Raw genomic sequence first — 14,475 nt, forward strand, 5'->3', positions numbered from 1 at the left:
GAGGGTTAAAAAGGTGTGTGCACCCGCAGGGCTGGGTTCCCCTCCCTCCTCGCCCCTCTCTTCCCGGCATGGACTTGGAGACCGAGGCTCTCCAGATTTAATCTCCAAGACAAACACACTGTAGCTGGAGCCTGCTCCATTTGCACTTACACCACAGATATTAAACAGCAACAGCCAGGCTCCCGGCTCTGCCCACCTCACCCCGCAGCATCTCCTTCCACGCATGCCATGTCAGTGAATTGTCATCAGCTTTGCAATGAAGCTGGGAGGGATGGTCTGTGGCTGGGAGTGAAGAAATACCCACCCCAGGGGCCACCGTGCCTCTGGGGGGCGAGGAGCTGGGGCTTGCCCAGGGTCCCCTCCGCCCAGCCTGAGCCAGCAGCACGGCCAGGTGCAGGCGGGAAGGGTGGAAGAGCAGCACAAACCATCAAACGTGACCGACAGCCTGGCTCAAGGTGCTGACCCGGGGAGGGCCACGCGTCAGTGTTTTGCAGAATCGACACCCTGACGAGGTGGTTCGTCTCAGAGAAGCCACAGTTTCATTCCCTTTCCTCCTGAGGTCCTGATGCGGTACCCAGAAACATCAGGTCCCCCCACCAGACACCAGGAGGAGGAGGTATGGAAGCTGCTAGAAGACACTGGATCCAATCCAGTGGTTTGTACATTGTTCGAGGCAGTTATTACTGTGGCAAAGGTGAAAACCTCATGTCAGACCAGAACGTGCTAAGCACTGCGTCTCACAGAGACACAGTTAACACCTGGACCGTCTCGTTCGGAGGAGGAGGAAGGAAAGGGTCTCCAGGCTATTTGGCAACAGGAGCCTTCCAGTAAACACTTATCTCACATCTTACATTTCAGTCGGAAGTTGAGCGATTTGGTTCATTTTCCACGGGGAATGAGAGAGGCGAGTCTGGCGGCGCTGCCAGGCTCAGCCCCAGAGCTGCACGACAGGGCAATACCCAGCCAGGCCATACCAAAAGGCACCTTCTGTCCTTAAAACCTCCAGGCAAAAACCTGCCGTGCGTGACGTCGGTCTGGTTTGCTCCGTGTGCTGCCTTTCTGGGCAGGTAACTTATTTCACCGCTGAGAAATGTATTTTCCTGTGACAACACGGGACTTCGAGGAGAGAATAACTCACCCAGCCAAGCTTACAGCCTCCACCACAGCCTGGAAAACAGGAGCCTGAATTAGCTCCGAACAGGGTGAAAAGCTCAAGATCAGCCCGGAGCTGGCACGGGACAGCGCAGCAAGGGGTCCGATGGCCGTCGGGATCCCAAGCACCGTCTGCCGCTGCCCGAAATCCAGCTATAAAAATCACTTTCTGAAGATGATGCATGGATTAATCACACACACATACACACTGATGTTTTCATGAAAAAGGCTATTATATAAAAATTGTGGGAGCAATAAAAATATAAATAGTCCTCAAGGCACCGCAAAATGATGCCATTTTAAGTGCATTTATTTTTTCCTTGAAATCTGTGGGATGGTATTTAAAGATGAAGGGAGGAGGAGGAATACGTGCTGCTCTGTCCAAATGCCAAATAACCCCGCAGAGCTCTGGTGGTCTCCCAAAGCCAGCCAGGGGCTCCAGGTCCCCCATTTAATGACCTCTCCACACCTTTTATGTGCCACCCCACTGACATACATCAAGCATTTCGTCCCGACTGCAGGCCATGCGCGGTGGCTACAGGCACCCGAGAAATGCCCAGCCCTGCTCCCCCCCACCCAAAAGGGTTTCTCAATATTTGCCTTTGCGATATCAAAAGGTGGCCACAGCCCGATTCCTGAGGTGCTCAGCAACTCGCTGGTGGTCCCTAAATAAGCAGCCAGATGATCTCACACCAAACATCCTCAGGTCCTCGCGGGCAGCCTTCATGCAGACCACAGAAACCTTCAAACAAGCCCTCTGAACAGCAGAGGCACAGTTCCCTCGCAGCCACCATCCTTCTCCAGCTGGATCCACCCAGGGGGACATTTCTCAAAGTAAACTCAGTGTTCTTGGGGTTTACCCAAAATACAAGCCAGGCAGGACAGACAGACGCTGGGAAGGCAGGCAAGAGGGAAAGAAGGAAAACCCACAAGCCCTGTTGCTCCATCCAAGTCACGAGTCCGGTGAGTTCCCTGTGGTTCGGTCAAGGGGAAGAGGATTTTTCCCAAATGGTACGATTCCCTGCTCCCAAGGAGGCGCACAAAGACAACCGTGTCCCTCCACTCCCACCTCTCCAGGAAAGGGGGGACTGACCAAACACTTCTGATACCCCACGGCAGGCAGAGTGCCCCGGGGCCAGGGGTCCCCCGGTTCAGGGAGCTGTGGCTTGGTGGACCAAGAAGTTCCTGTGTGTTTCCTCGTCCTCTCTGGGACAGAGCTGCTCATGTCCACAGGGTCTAGGAGGGATGGACTTAGGAAAATGAAAGCAATTGTGTCTCCTGCAGCAACAGTGATAATAAGCAACTGCCACTGATGTGCTGAGATGTCCTTGAATCAGGTCAGTGAGAGGGGTACCACCAGCCAGGATGAGGGAGAGAGCATGGAAACTGCCGTACAGCCCAGAAATGGCAAAAGCCCTCAACCTTTCACTGTGTCCCAGTTAATTACTGCTGGAAAAATCATCAGCAGACCCTGCAAGTCGTTCACCTCTGTTTACCCTGGCACATGGGGCACCCTGAGCCACAGCCACAGGGGCCACCGTGCCATCCTGCAGCCTCCACTCACAAGTGGCACAAGGAGCATGGAAACCCTGCAGCAACATCCATCTCCGTGCTGGGGAGAGCACGGCGAAGAGTCTGCTCTTGCCTCCAACTCCACGAGTGGAGAACACGTCTCAGGATGGAGTTTCACCCTCCACACCTTCAGGTCAGGAGAGCATGCAGACGAGAGCAGGCTGAGGCTCCCTGAGCCATCACTTAGTGGTGGTCTTTCTGAAATAACTGAATACCTGCCCAGCAGCTGTCATACTTTAAGAGGTGGTACAACAAAAATCCTTCTCTCTTACCCATGGGTTTGTTTCCTTCCAAAACACTCAATCCAGCTTTTTTTTTTTTTTATACCTTCCTCCACTATCACTGAACTCTCTAGGTTTTCACATGGGCAAAGGATAGAACTCCAGCTCTTCTCACTGCTTTACAAAGCAGCAGCCTCACTGTCCATGTCACCCAAGTGGGGAAACTGAGGCACAGGGAGGTGGTCGACTCCAGAGCATTTGCCCCAGACCCCGAAAGGCTGCCCGGGGCTGCAGTGCCACCAGCTCATCTCTCTCAACCATGCTCATCACCAGGGAAAATGCTGCCAGCGTGATGGACTTGTTTTACCCCAGCTCCCACGGGCTCCAGGGAAGCTGAGGAGTTTTACGAGAGCTCTCCTAAAGCGAACAGCTTCACCTCGTCCCATGCATGCAAGCAACAACCTCGTCATTAGAAACTGCAGCGCTTCCCTGCTACTTCGTCAGAGCTCGCCCCAGAGCGATGCTGGCTCCGCACACGCCCCGGCTGCCCTCTGCGCTCCCCCTCCACCGCTGCACTTTCTGTCCAACCGGTTCTGCGCTTTATTTTTGTTTCAGGGAGGATTATCGCCCCATCGATCTCCAGCTGACAGGGGCAGAAAACCCACCTGCCACCCCTGGCAAGCGCGCGTGGCCAGAGGCGGGAGCGGGGCAGTTGTCCCAGGTCCCACATGAGATCGACTAAGGAACAAAATCACCTCTTGCAAACGGAAGGCACTTACCAGCTGCGCTTTTTTAAGGCCAAGATAACAAGAGACCAAGCTGCTTTTTCCATTTGAAGTCTCAGAAACCAATGATCCAGGAAGGAAGAGTTTCTGCACTGGACAGAGGGGACAGCTTTGCGGTCTTTAAGCATCTGGTTTGCAACACCCAGGAGCCTGTTTTGGCCAGCAGCCTCATGGCTGGAGCACAGGGGGTCTTTAAAGACTTTGCAGCTGCTGGGGAGAGCCTGGCTGTGCTCCTGGCGTCCTGTGCCACCGCAAGTCCCCAGTCATCATCCACGGTAAATCTGCACAAGGAGCCCGAGATGCCATTGCAATTAGTCCCTACGCCAGATTACCTGGCCTGAGAGCCGGGCTGGCTTTTCTTACCTCCATTTACATGTAAAAGAGTGATGGCAGGTAACAGCTTCATCTCAGCACTTGACCCTACTGACCACACAGCAGCCCTGGGCTGGGGTAGAGCATGCGAGTGCCCCGTCCCTGCCCACGAAGACTCCGGGCACCCAGGTTGGGAGCCCGCGGGCAGCAGGATGGCATGGATCAGCCCACGCAGCAAGAGTCCAGGCTGCCTCACCCAGTCTGAGCCTTCTCTCCATCACTGCTGGAGCAAAGGGCCTCCCGCAGCCTGAGCTGTTCAGCATGATTCGCCACCCTTCGGGCACTGGAATACACTGTCAACACATGAAATTTAGAAGAAACTCCAGCCCACAAGGCAGAAAGACACCCAAAAGCCAAATTAACCTGGGACCCCGCACCGTCCCATGTCCCTTGGGTGTACGAATTTCAGTCTTGCTCCATCCTGGCCTGGGGACAAAGTGGAGATGGATCTGCAGATCCAGGCACTTTCCCTCCTTACCTCAGGGAACATGCATGAATTTTAAGATTTCCTGCCAAGTATCAATTGTGCAGATGTTGAATTCTTGGCAGGGACCTCGAATGTGCTCCCTGAGGTACTAAAGAAAACTCTCCCGAGCACAGGCTTTGGCCGAACAGATTTCTGAAGCCCTGTACCCAGACACTGGGCTTGCACAGATGTCCATGCAAGCAACACTGTGCACAGGAGCAACACCCAGGAGTGAAGCACAGCAAGTGCTTGCTGTCTACAGGATTTCCATCCTGTAGCACTTTGCTTTCCAAAGGTGTATGCCTGCTAATTAACTTGGTCCTGGCCCCACATGAGGAGGCATGATACAGAGCCAGAGCATCACCTCCAGGGACCCAGCTGGCTGGCTGAAATCAGTCACACACCTTGACGGTGCAGATAACCTGAGCAGAAACCACCAGAAATGCATGCAGGCAAGCACGCACGTCCACGCACACTCCCTCCCCACGGCAGGGTGACCCCAGCTCCCAACGCTCCACTTAGGAACTGTAGGAAAGATAAGAGGGGCTCTGCAGTAAGGCAACCTGCTCGGCAGGTCGACTTAGTTTGCATAAGCACACCTAATTTTCCTGAATAATCAGCATGAAAACCAAGAGCAGAAGCAGCGCACGAACAGGACAGCAGAGGCTTGGAGAGATGGCTGGGCTGTGCAGGGGAATGAGCCCGGTGTGGTGGCTGTGAGCAGTGCCAGGTGCCCAGGCTGGGGGCTGAGCTGCTGCCCGGGGCTCAGGGCACATCCTGCAACTCGCAGCCATGCCTGTGACGCTCTCCCAGACCCAGCACGCACCAGGGATCACCGCAGCCATCGGAAGGGCAGAAAACGATCCTCTCGTTATGTCAAGCTCTTGGCAAGCTCCCCCCGATGCATCCTGTTCACCGCTTCGTATCCGGCTTGGGAATTCCAGGAACATCTGCACGCCTCCCTCGCCCAACCGCACATCTGCGTGTCCGTACCTGCAGCGCAGGCCATGCTCCCATCCCGCCAGCACGGTGCCTGCCCTGCCGTGCCCTCCCGTGCCTGCAGCAGGCACCCCCTGCACCAGCCCCACCGGCCCTTCCTGCTCACCAGGGGTGCGAAAAGCAGGGAGCCTTCCCGAGCATCACGCCGACTCCCTCAGGAGCCAAAATGTTTTGTCCCCGGCCAGTCCCCTTGGGTAAATAAATAAATCAGCTAAGCCGAAATCATCGCTGCTCATAAAACATCGTGCAACATCTGGAGAGGCAGGAGAGGAGCCCCCACACAACTGGGGTCGCTTGCAGCATGTATGGCCATGCACGCAGCATCTTCCCATCGCCTGAACAGATCTTGTCCTCTCCAGGAGAATAACTAGCAAAAATATGAGCATCACCCCCAATCGCCAGCAAGGAAGGGGCAGAGATGATGTGGCTGGGGATGCAGTGCACCCCCACGTGAGCCACCCTGCCAGGCATGCAGGATGCTTGCAGCACTTGCGCAAATCAGATGGGTGATTTTTGAAAAGGAGCCTGTAAAACACCAGTAATCCTGCCCCGAATGCTTCATGGCACAGCGGGTAGAGCAGGAGGGCTCTGGAAGCCATCCACCAGCACACCAGGAGAAACCTGGGAATTACTCTCCTCACCAGGAAGCAACAGCACCTGCCCTCCCATCCTGCCCCTCTTGCTAGGTGGGAGAAAACCCCCAGTGGCAGCACTGATGGAAGAGGGGCCTGGCTGGGGCAAAGGAGAAGGAACAGCTCTGCCCCTCCGCCCCAGCACTCGCCATCCCCTTTCCCAGAGCAGATGGACCTGGCAGAGCCGTGTTTTCCTAGCGCCTGCCTGAGTTTTATGGAGGAGCAGAGCTTACCTGGCATCTGCAGGCTGAATAATAAACCCTTTTAGGAGCAGGCTGGGTGTGTGGGACGGCGGGGGAGGCAGATCCCAAACCCACACGCCTGAGTGACTTACACACAGCCCAGCAGCATCGCAGATGCCGTGCTGCAGACGTGGACGGGACTGCAGGGCAGCGACTGCCCCATGGTGGGGTTCAGCATCCCACCCTGCTCCTGTTCAAACCTCAGCACTGGACTCTCCCAGTCTTCCCTCTAAGCCAGCCCGGTCAGACCCACAAAGCTCCAAATTGTGCCCAGCTGGGAGGACAGGAAGGTCTGACCCCACAGCCATAAGCCATGCTCCTTCATTTTTCCCATGGGCATCCCAACACCCCTCTTCTCCATGGAGGTTCTCCATCCTTCACATACTTAAGGAAAACTTTATCCCACCCACCCCACCAATTTGCCATTCTTCATTCCTGCTGTCCTGGCCCATGCGCGGCATTAAACCTCTCCAACTCCTTTGTCCTTCCTTGGTTGATGCCCCTTCCCCAGCTTGAACCGCCGCACCGCAGGGATTCCCCCGAGCTCCCACTCCCGGCACACACACACATCGCTCTGTCTCCACTGTCAGCAGGAACAGCCCGAACTGCAGAGGCTCCACTCCCCCCCTCGACCCCCACCCCGCAAGGGTTTGTACTCCAAGGCCACATCCACTTTGTTGACATTGAACAGTACATCCCTCCATCCCCAGAATTAAGAGGGCAATGAGAAGCTGGGGGGGGGGGGGGGGGGGGGGGGATCGGGAGTCTGCTCAGGGGTACATCAAGAAGGAAAATGTCCACTTGAGATGTTGCAGGCTGCAAAAGTAGCCTCATCTCTTCTGAAAGCCGAAACATGAATTTACTGTCCCCTCCACAGAGCAAAGCAGCCGTAAGACCTGCCCCTTCCCCACGGCTCACCGCCGCCAGCATAGCACGCTGGGGCTGGTAGCAGCTCACTACAGACCTGGCAAGCGAAGGATGCGCTTTGGCACCGAGACCCAGGACCTGGAGCTGGTGTGAACAGGGCTAAAAACTGCTGGTGTGAAAATATATATTAAAAAAAAAAAAAAAAAGTACCCAAATTCTGGGGGGTGGCGGGGCGAAGCTGCGAGCCAGAATATCGGTGATGGGGTGTGAGCAGCTGCCTGCAAAGCGAACACCTGCAGGTACGTATGGACTCACCCTCCCTGTGCCTGGACAGATGCCCCTCCGCAGACACACTTTCATACCTTTAAGGCACGCGCCTGCCCAAAAAAATCTGACGCCACATTTTCTATTCTCTTTACACAGCAGCTGAGCATGGTTTCATGCGAGCAGCAGTTACCCTGTGTTTATTTTAGCACTGTAGAAAGGTTCAGTTTTAAAAGGAAGGACTGTTTTTGGTGGCTCCAATTTGAAATTTTCTTTAACAGAGAAGGAGCAAGGGGGGAAATAAGGCAAGAAGGCGAAGAAAAAAGTTTGGGTGATATTTAAGAAGTCCCATAAACTTTGCTGAGTCCTGTAGAACATCCCTTGCAGCCCCACACTCCCACTGGAGCAGCTGAAGCTGCCAAGGGAGCAAACAGACCCCGTCATTATTAGGTATGGCCAGACCCTGCAAACACTTCTGCTCACAAGTTCTCCTCCAAATTGCAAGGGCTGGAGCAGTCGCATCCCTGCTGCCCGTACATGCATGGATAGGTACAGGTGTCCTCTGCCCCACCATTCAGGAGAGCAGTGGGCTGAAGGGAGATGGGTTCATCGGCATCAAATATACAAAAAACTGCTACAAAGAGGAAGGAGAAAACCTGGCAGAGGCAGGACACAGCGGCACCAGCCTGGGCTGCAGCAGCAATGGGATGGACTGCCAGGACGGTGCCTACAGCCTCCTTGGAGAAGCTGGATGAACCCACCAGGGCTGACACAAGTAGAGCAGCTGGACCAGAGCTGGGCAAATACTAAATGCCACTGAGCTCCTTCCCAACCCTGTTTTTATAGTTTCACATGTCTCTGCTTCCATCATCCACCAGCAGGGATGAACCCCACTCTGCAGAAGAGCATCAGGGCTGCCCACAGGCTCTCCACCCTCATCCCATCAACACAGACCAGTACCAGGGACAGGCACAGAAAGCTGGGTTTGGTTCCCAAGCAAGAAAGGAGGGTTTGGCACATGGCACACCTGCTACGAGGAACAAGGCTTCTCGTTTCAGAGCTCATTTGGCTGCTGCAGGTAAATTAAGGGGAACAGGGAGATAAGAGGGAGGGCAAAGGGATGCGCAGCCCTGTGCCCCTGCTCCACCCCGGCCACCGCTGCGGCTCAAGGGCAGGCGATGCACGCTCCCGCGCTTCAGGAATGAGATGGAGAGAGAAAGACAAAAGGGACGCTTTGTGGAGAGGCTAAATTAATTCAGTTTCATGCAAAAGGAAATTTGTTCCCTCTGCCAGAAAGAAAACAAAATGGAGCAAGCAGCGCAAAGGAGCGGCTCGGCACGGCATGGCTGCCTGCAGCACCCCGACGGCAAAGCGGCTCCTTCTGCCGAGGCAGCCGGCGCTGACCCTGTGCACCACGCCAAAGGCACCCGTGTCCCCCCCAGACAGCCGAGCAGGGTGCAGCGCCTCCAATTAGGATGCCAGGGGACAGGGAATGAAAGGCAAGAGAAACTCCGCTTAATTGAGAAACGGCAGCCAGGCCATGCTTGCCTAAGATTATACAGAGGAATGCAAGTCTCCTTTACAGCGGGTTCATTCGCTTGAAACAGAAATGAATAGAGCAGACTCCAGGCGGGAGAGGAAAAGAAAAATAAAGATTCATATGACCTGGATTTAGGGTTGAGATGAGATCTGGTGACTGCCTGAGGACCGGAGAGCGGTTGCATGCTCCTGCCCCATTGCAGCCCCATTTGGTGTCTTCCTCCAAAAGCCTCAAGCCTGGCCACAAAACCTGCTGGGTCAGGAGCACCGAGCTCCTCACAGGCCCCCAGGCACGCAGAAGAAAGCCATCTCCTTTTCTCCCTAGTCCGTAAGTCCAGACAGTCACCAGCTGGAAGGAGCCAGCTCCAGCTGCAAAGCGACACACTCCTGTGCCTATCCTGCTGCAAAGGGAAGGCAAAAAGCACCGGCATCCCCCTCTCCCAGGCAGTGTTACCAGGTCCCCATCCCAGTCAGAAAGCCGAGAGCCCTCAACCACCCTGCAGCCCCACGTGCCGCCCCGACAGCCCAGGAGGCACTTGCTTAACCCTGCATCCATCTAATCTCTACTGGATTGTGCCCATGGGGGAAAATTCATCCTCAGCATGGACAGGGATCACAGCATCTTTGGAAGAGATCGCTACTTAACGCTGGCCAACAGCCACCTTGCACCCACGAGCCGGATCCCCAGAAAAAGGCTCCTAACTCCTCCTTCAGCACTTGAGCTCCCAAGGAAATCAGCGCAAAGAGCCCAAATCCTTCTGTGGATCTTGGCTGAAGGGACTATTATCCTGGCCCAGGCTCGGCAGGCACAAGAAGGCCATGTTCTGTGCTCTGGCAGGGAGGGCAGCCCCCAGTCTCCCCAGCAGTGACCCTGCACTGCTGCATTCCAGCAGGATTCAGGATCTGGAGCAAATCATGCCATGTATTTGCATTTCCAAATGTGATCTTTGGTCCTCGATATCCCTACCCTGAGCCAGGCAGGGCCAGCAAAGCTGCCTGCAAAGACGCACTCAGGGGCTGGGGCAATGCCTTGGAGGAGGGAGGGCAAGCACAGCGTGGGACTGCATTCTCCTACTCTTTACCTGCCCCTCTATTCTATTAAATACTGTTTCGTTTTGTATCGGGAGGTTTGCAAAGCTTCCCCTTCCCACAAACCTCCTCATCACCAGCAAGGCTCCAATGCCAAGGAGAACATCCATTATTGTCCACAACCCTTCTGCCCTCCTTCAGACTTCAAACCCACCAGATTTTTCCTTCAGAAAAAAAAAAACAATCATCAGAAAGAGAGGGACCAGCACGCAAGGGCATGCAAAGAAACAGCGGCACCAAAATCTTGCAAAACTGCATTTCAGAGAAACTGATGGGGAAAGCTCTTGGGGTGCCGGGTTTGGAAATGCAATACACAACAATCCTGCATGACAGAAAAACCCACGAGCATTTGGCACTTGCACAGACTGGCTGCAAAACCAGACTTTTTTCCATTTTTTTTGCAAGTCTTATCTCCCTTGGAGGAAGAAGAAAGCGCAGTCACAACATCCCATCGCCACCAGTACTATGTACACAGACGTCACGGCTCAGGAGGCAGTCAGGCTCCCCCCCTCACGGATCCTGCTCACCTGTTTCAGTGATGCTTGTGGGGATGGAGAGCAAGCTCACACTCCAGAGCAATTATCTGCATGGCTTCCAGCTCCCACTAACGATGCAGCAGCATTTAAGGCTCTCACTGGAGAACACTGAGCTTGTTCTACGCTTCTAGGTGTAACAGCAACATATTTCAAAACTGTCAGCAATTTTGGCTGTGAAAAGTGCTCTCTCCTGTCTCCCATCCTTAGCTCTGAGAAAAATTGCAGAATCATCCTAAAAATTGGTTACCTGATGGCATCTCAGGGCATCGTGTGCCTGCAGCAGCAGCGGAGAAGCCTCCCCTACCCTTGGCCACACCACACTCAAGCACATCTTGTTTTAATGCCATCCACGCTGGGATAAAGGCGCTTTGTGTAACGCTCATCTCTCACCACATTCCCATATGGAATTTGATCAAATTGGACTTAGCAGAACTTTGAAATCCCCCCTTCTCCTCTGCTCCTGGCACAACCGCGGATGTCAGCTGTGACATTGAGGGGAGGCTAGCACCCCGGCAGCCCCCGCACCGCCAGCAGCGAGCGGTGCTCCTCCGTGGAAGGTTAAGCCCATCTTAATCTCTTGGTGAGGGGCAAGGCAATGCCACAGAAAACAAACAGGACCTCAGACCAGGGTGGGCACGGTTGGGGCCACGGTGGCCTCATGGCCCCCATCCCACAGGGCTGGTGTGCACCGAGCTCCCCCCCCGCACCCCCATGCAGACACCCCCCCTCGCCCAGCACAACTGGGGATTAGCACACAGCCCCACACAGAGAAGCATCTTCCCATCAAGGACCTCAAGAGATCCACCTCACTGCCCCTTCCCAAAGCTCCTCCTATTCCTCCTCCACAGGGACTGGAAAATGGTTTGCAGGGACCTTGAGGTGCTCACAATAGAAGCGCTGGCTTAAAGATTCACCCGGATCCAACTTAAAGAAATAGAAGGTTAAACAAGCAAAGAGAAAGCAATTGTGAGTCTATCCAAGAGCAACATCATTTGGCAACTTTGTTTGGAAAAATTAATAATTCTACAAAATTTCAAGAGAAGGGAAGTGGATGGAGAGAGGGAGAGAAAAGGCAGTCTGGAAACCCAGAAACTCCCTTCAACTTTCTATCCACAATCAAAAGCAAGGCTGGGAAATAAAGAGAAACACAACATGTTGTTGATGACTTTTCCATTAAATACGCACATTTAAACCCCCTCTTTGTATTCCAGTCTTTGCTTGCAGCCTCAGCAGGCCCCACTTCTTTTTTTCCTCCCCTCCCTCCTTTTTAATAATAATAAAAAAAGTTATATGACTTTAATTAAATGTACTTATTAAAAGGGTGAAATATTTGGAGAGGCTGTTTTTACGCTGGAGGCACATTTTCCAGCATGCTGCAGAGTGTCTGCATCCGCCCGCCCCAGGCAATTTTTAATGCACAAATAAATCCCCACCTGAAGTGCTGACAGGTTATTATGCAGTGTGGCAGCCAACTAAAGTAAACACAGGGGCAAAATTTTAACCTCTTGCAGTCGCAGAGGCTCTCCCCCACCGAGTCGGGCTCAGGTGTAAATGACCAGCAGCAAAAGCATCTTCCTCCAGTCCGCCCAGTGAGCCCTTAGCAGGGACAAGGCAGGTCGGTGTGTGAGCACCAACCCGACCAGCCAGCACAGGCTAACAACCTCGGGGCATTTTCAGCTGATGTACCAACTGATAGTAATCAGTAAATAAATATAATAGATAAATATAAATAGAGCAATAGGAAAGGGCTGCCTGTCCCAGGTGGCGTGCAATGCTTGGGAGGTGGCAAGTGATGGAAAAAATGGGATGAGCAGCGGAAATGAATGTTTCCCGCTGAATCCCGCTGGGGTGTTCCTGTGTCAGCATCCAGAATAAAGAAACTCAGCTCACCCAGGCTCTCCGGATACCGAGAAAATATTAAACAAACCAGAGCTCAGTGCATGGCCAGAGCATTGCTGACCCCCAGTGATGCTGGGCAAGCTGCAGGGATTTGGGGACAGCAAAGAAAACTCATGCTAAACTTTTCTTTCTGCTCAGCACCATATCATGCCTGGCTGTGCCATGAAGCAGTTCCAGTTCCAGAAGATGGGCAGCTCCCGTGGGTGCTTCCCACCCAGCCCTGCGCTTGCTGCAGTGGGGCTGGAGCTTGGGGATGCCAGGCTGTGGGTAGACCTGACCTCCTGTATGGTGGAGACAACATCTTCAATTTAACCACGTCTGATTTGCATCTGTGTTTCAAAAGCCAAGCCTGGGGTTTGCATATGCCTTCATCAGCGGTGAAACAAAGATGAAGCAGATAATTGACAAACCACAATCAAAAAACCTACAAACACAGGGAGGGAAGGAACCAAACCTACAAGTTGCTGCTTTTTTTTCAGGAAACCAGGGGGACACGTGGCAGCTCCCCTGTTACTGTGCTGGAAAGCATCCCTGTCAGCCTGGGAAACACAGGAGTTTCACCAGGACTCCCACACTTGGAAACAGCAGCTTTTAATTCCGTGCAGCCATGTCCAGGCACCAACTCCCAAACCTCCTACCGCAATTAACAGCGACTAATAACTCCGTGCGCTCAGGCCCTGCAAAAGCCAAACTGTACGGGTGTCTTTGGAGCTCAGCTGCCAAAAACAGCAACTCCCAAAGCCAGTGGCCACCTCTTCCAGTTTGCAGTTGATAAATTAAACTGTTCTTTCCTGCGGCTGGAAAGATGCTGCAGCAATCTCTCTTTTCAAGGAGACTGAAGACCCTGGTACAAAGAGCAGCACCCCAATCTCTTGCACAATGTCATACGAGGAATTCTCAGCCAAAGTAAGCTATTTACACAGAAGAGCCGGAGCTGGAGGAGGCAGGTCAGCCACCTGCACGGCTGCCTTTCACCATGGCCATGCACAGCCTGAGAGCACCAACTCGTCCTCCTCAGAGGGGACAAGGGACCTCGGGCCCTTCCAGCCCTGCGCGGGTCACTCGGACAGCACGTGGCGGAGACAGACTTGAACAGAAACATCCCTCTTGTCTTAAAAAATTAAGGCCTCCACTTTGCTTCCACATCTGACAAGACGCCGCATGCTTTGCTAATCCTTGGAGGAGATTAACTTTTTATTTAGAATTCCTTCCTCTAAATGTGGCAATTATGAAGGGTGGTTGGTTTTTTTCTTTTTTTCTTCAAGCTCTTGGCAAGGAGAACACTTTCTCCAAGTTGGCTGAAAAGGGTTAGTTCAAAGTGAATCTCAAGTCTGGTTTTCCCTCTCTGATCAAACCCATGGGCGCCTCTTGCAGAAAGGGATGCCTCGCATCCCATAACCCCAGTCTGTCATTGTGCACATGGAAATCCAAAGCTACGGCACATTTTTGGAAGAAGAAGGGAGAAGCTGTCCGAGTCCTGGAAGAAAACTTGGTACACAAATCTAATGCTATGGAACAGGCGTGCTGCCGGCAGATCCTCATCAAAGGCATTTTAATTGCTGCTCCTCCGCTGGGCTCAGAAACCAGCAAAGTGCTGTATTTCACTCTGAAATAGCTGCAGCTCACTGGTGGAGGAAGCCAGGCCCGGAGCCTCCACGGGGACGTGGAAGTTATCATCTTCTCCAGGGAATCCCAAAAAAACAAGGCATTCAGTTACCTCTGCCAACATCAGAAGGGGCTCGCCCTGCTGAGCCGGTGCCTGGGGACAGCCGTCCCCGCTGCCACCCCTGCCCGCAGGCTTGGATGCTGGCTGGCCACTGCCCACGGATGCTAATTCCTG

At 53.6% G+C, this 14,475-nt stretch overlaps 1 long non-coding RNA gene across 1 annotated transcript in view; it reads right to left on the reverse strand.

Annotated features, from left to right (window-relative positions):
• The window catches only part of LOC121082534, a 57,021-nt gene that overhangs the window by 15,821 nt on the left and 26,725 nt on the right, over positions 1-14,475 (reverse strand). The gene's annotated exons all lie outside the window — the stretch shown is intronic.

This window comes from Falco naumanni, chromosome 1 (assembly GCF_017639655.2).
Source record: "Falco naumanni isolate bFalNau1 chromosome 1, bFalNau1.pat, whole genome shotgun sequence".
NCBI lineage: Eukaryota > Metazoa > Chordata > Aves > Falconiformes > Falconidae > Falco > Falco naumanni.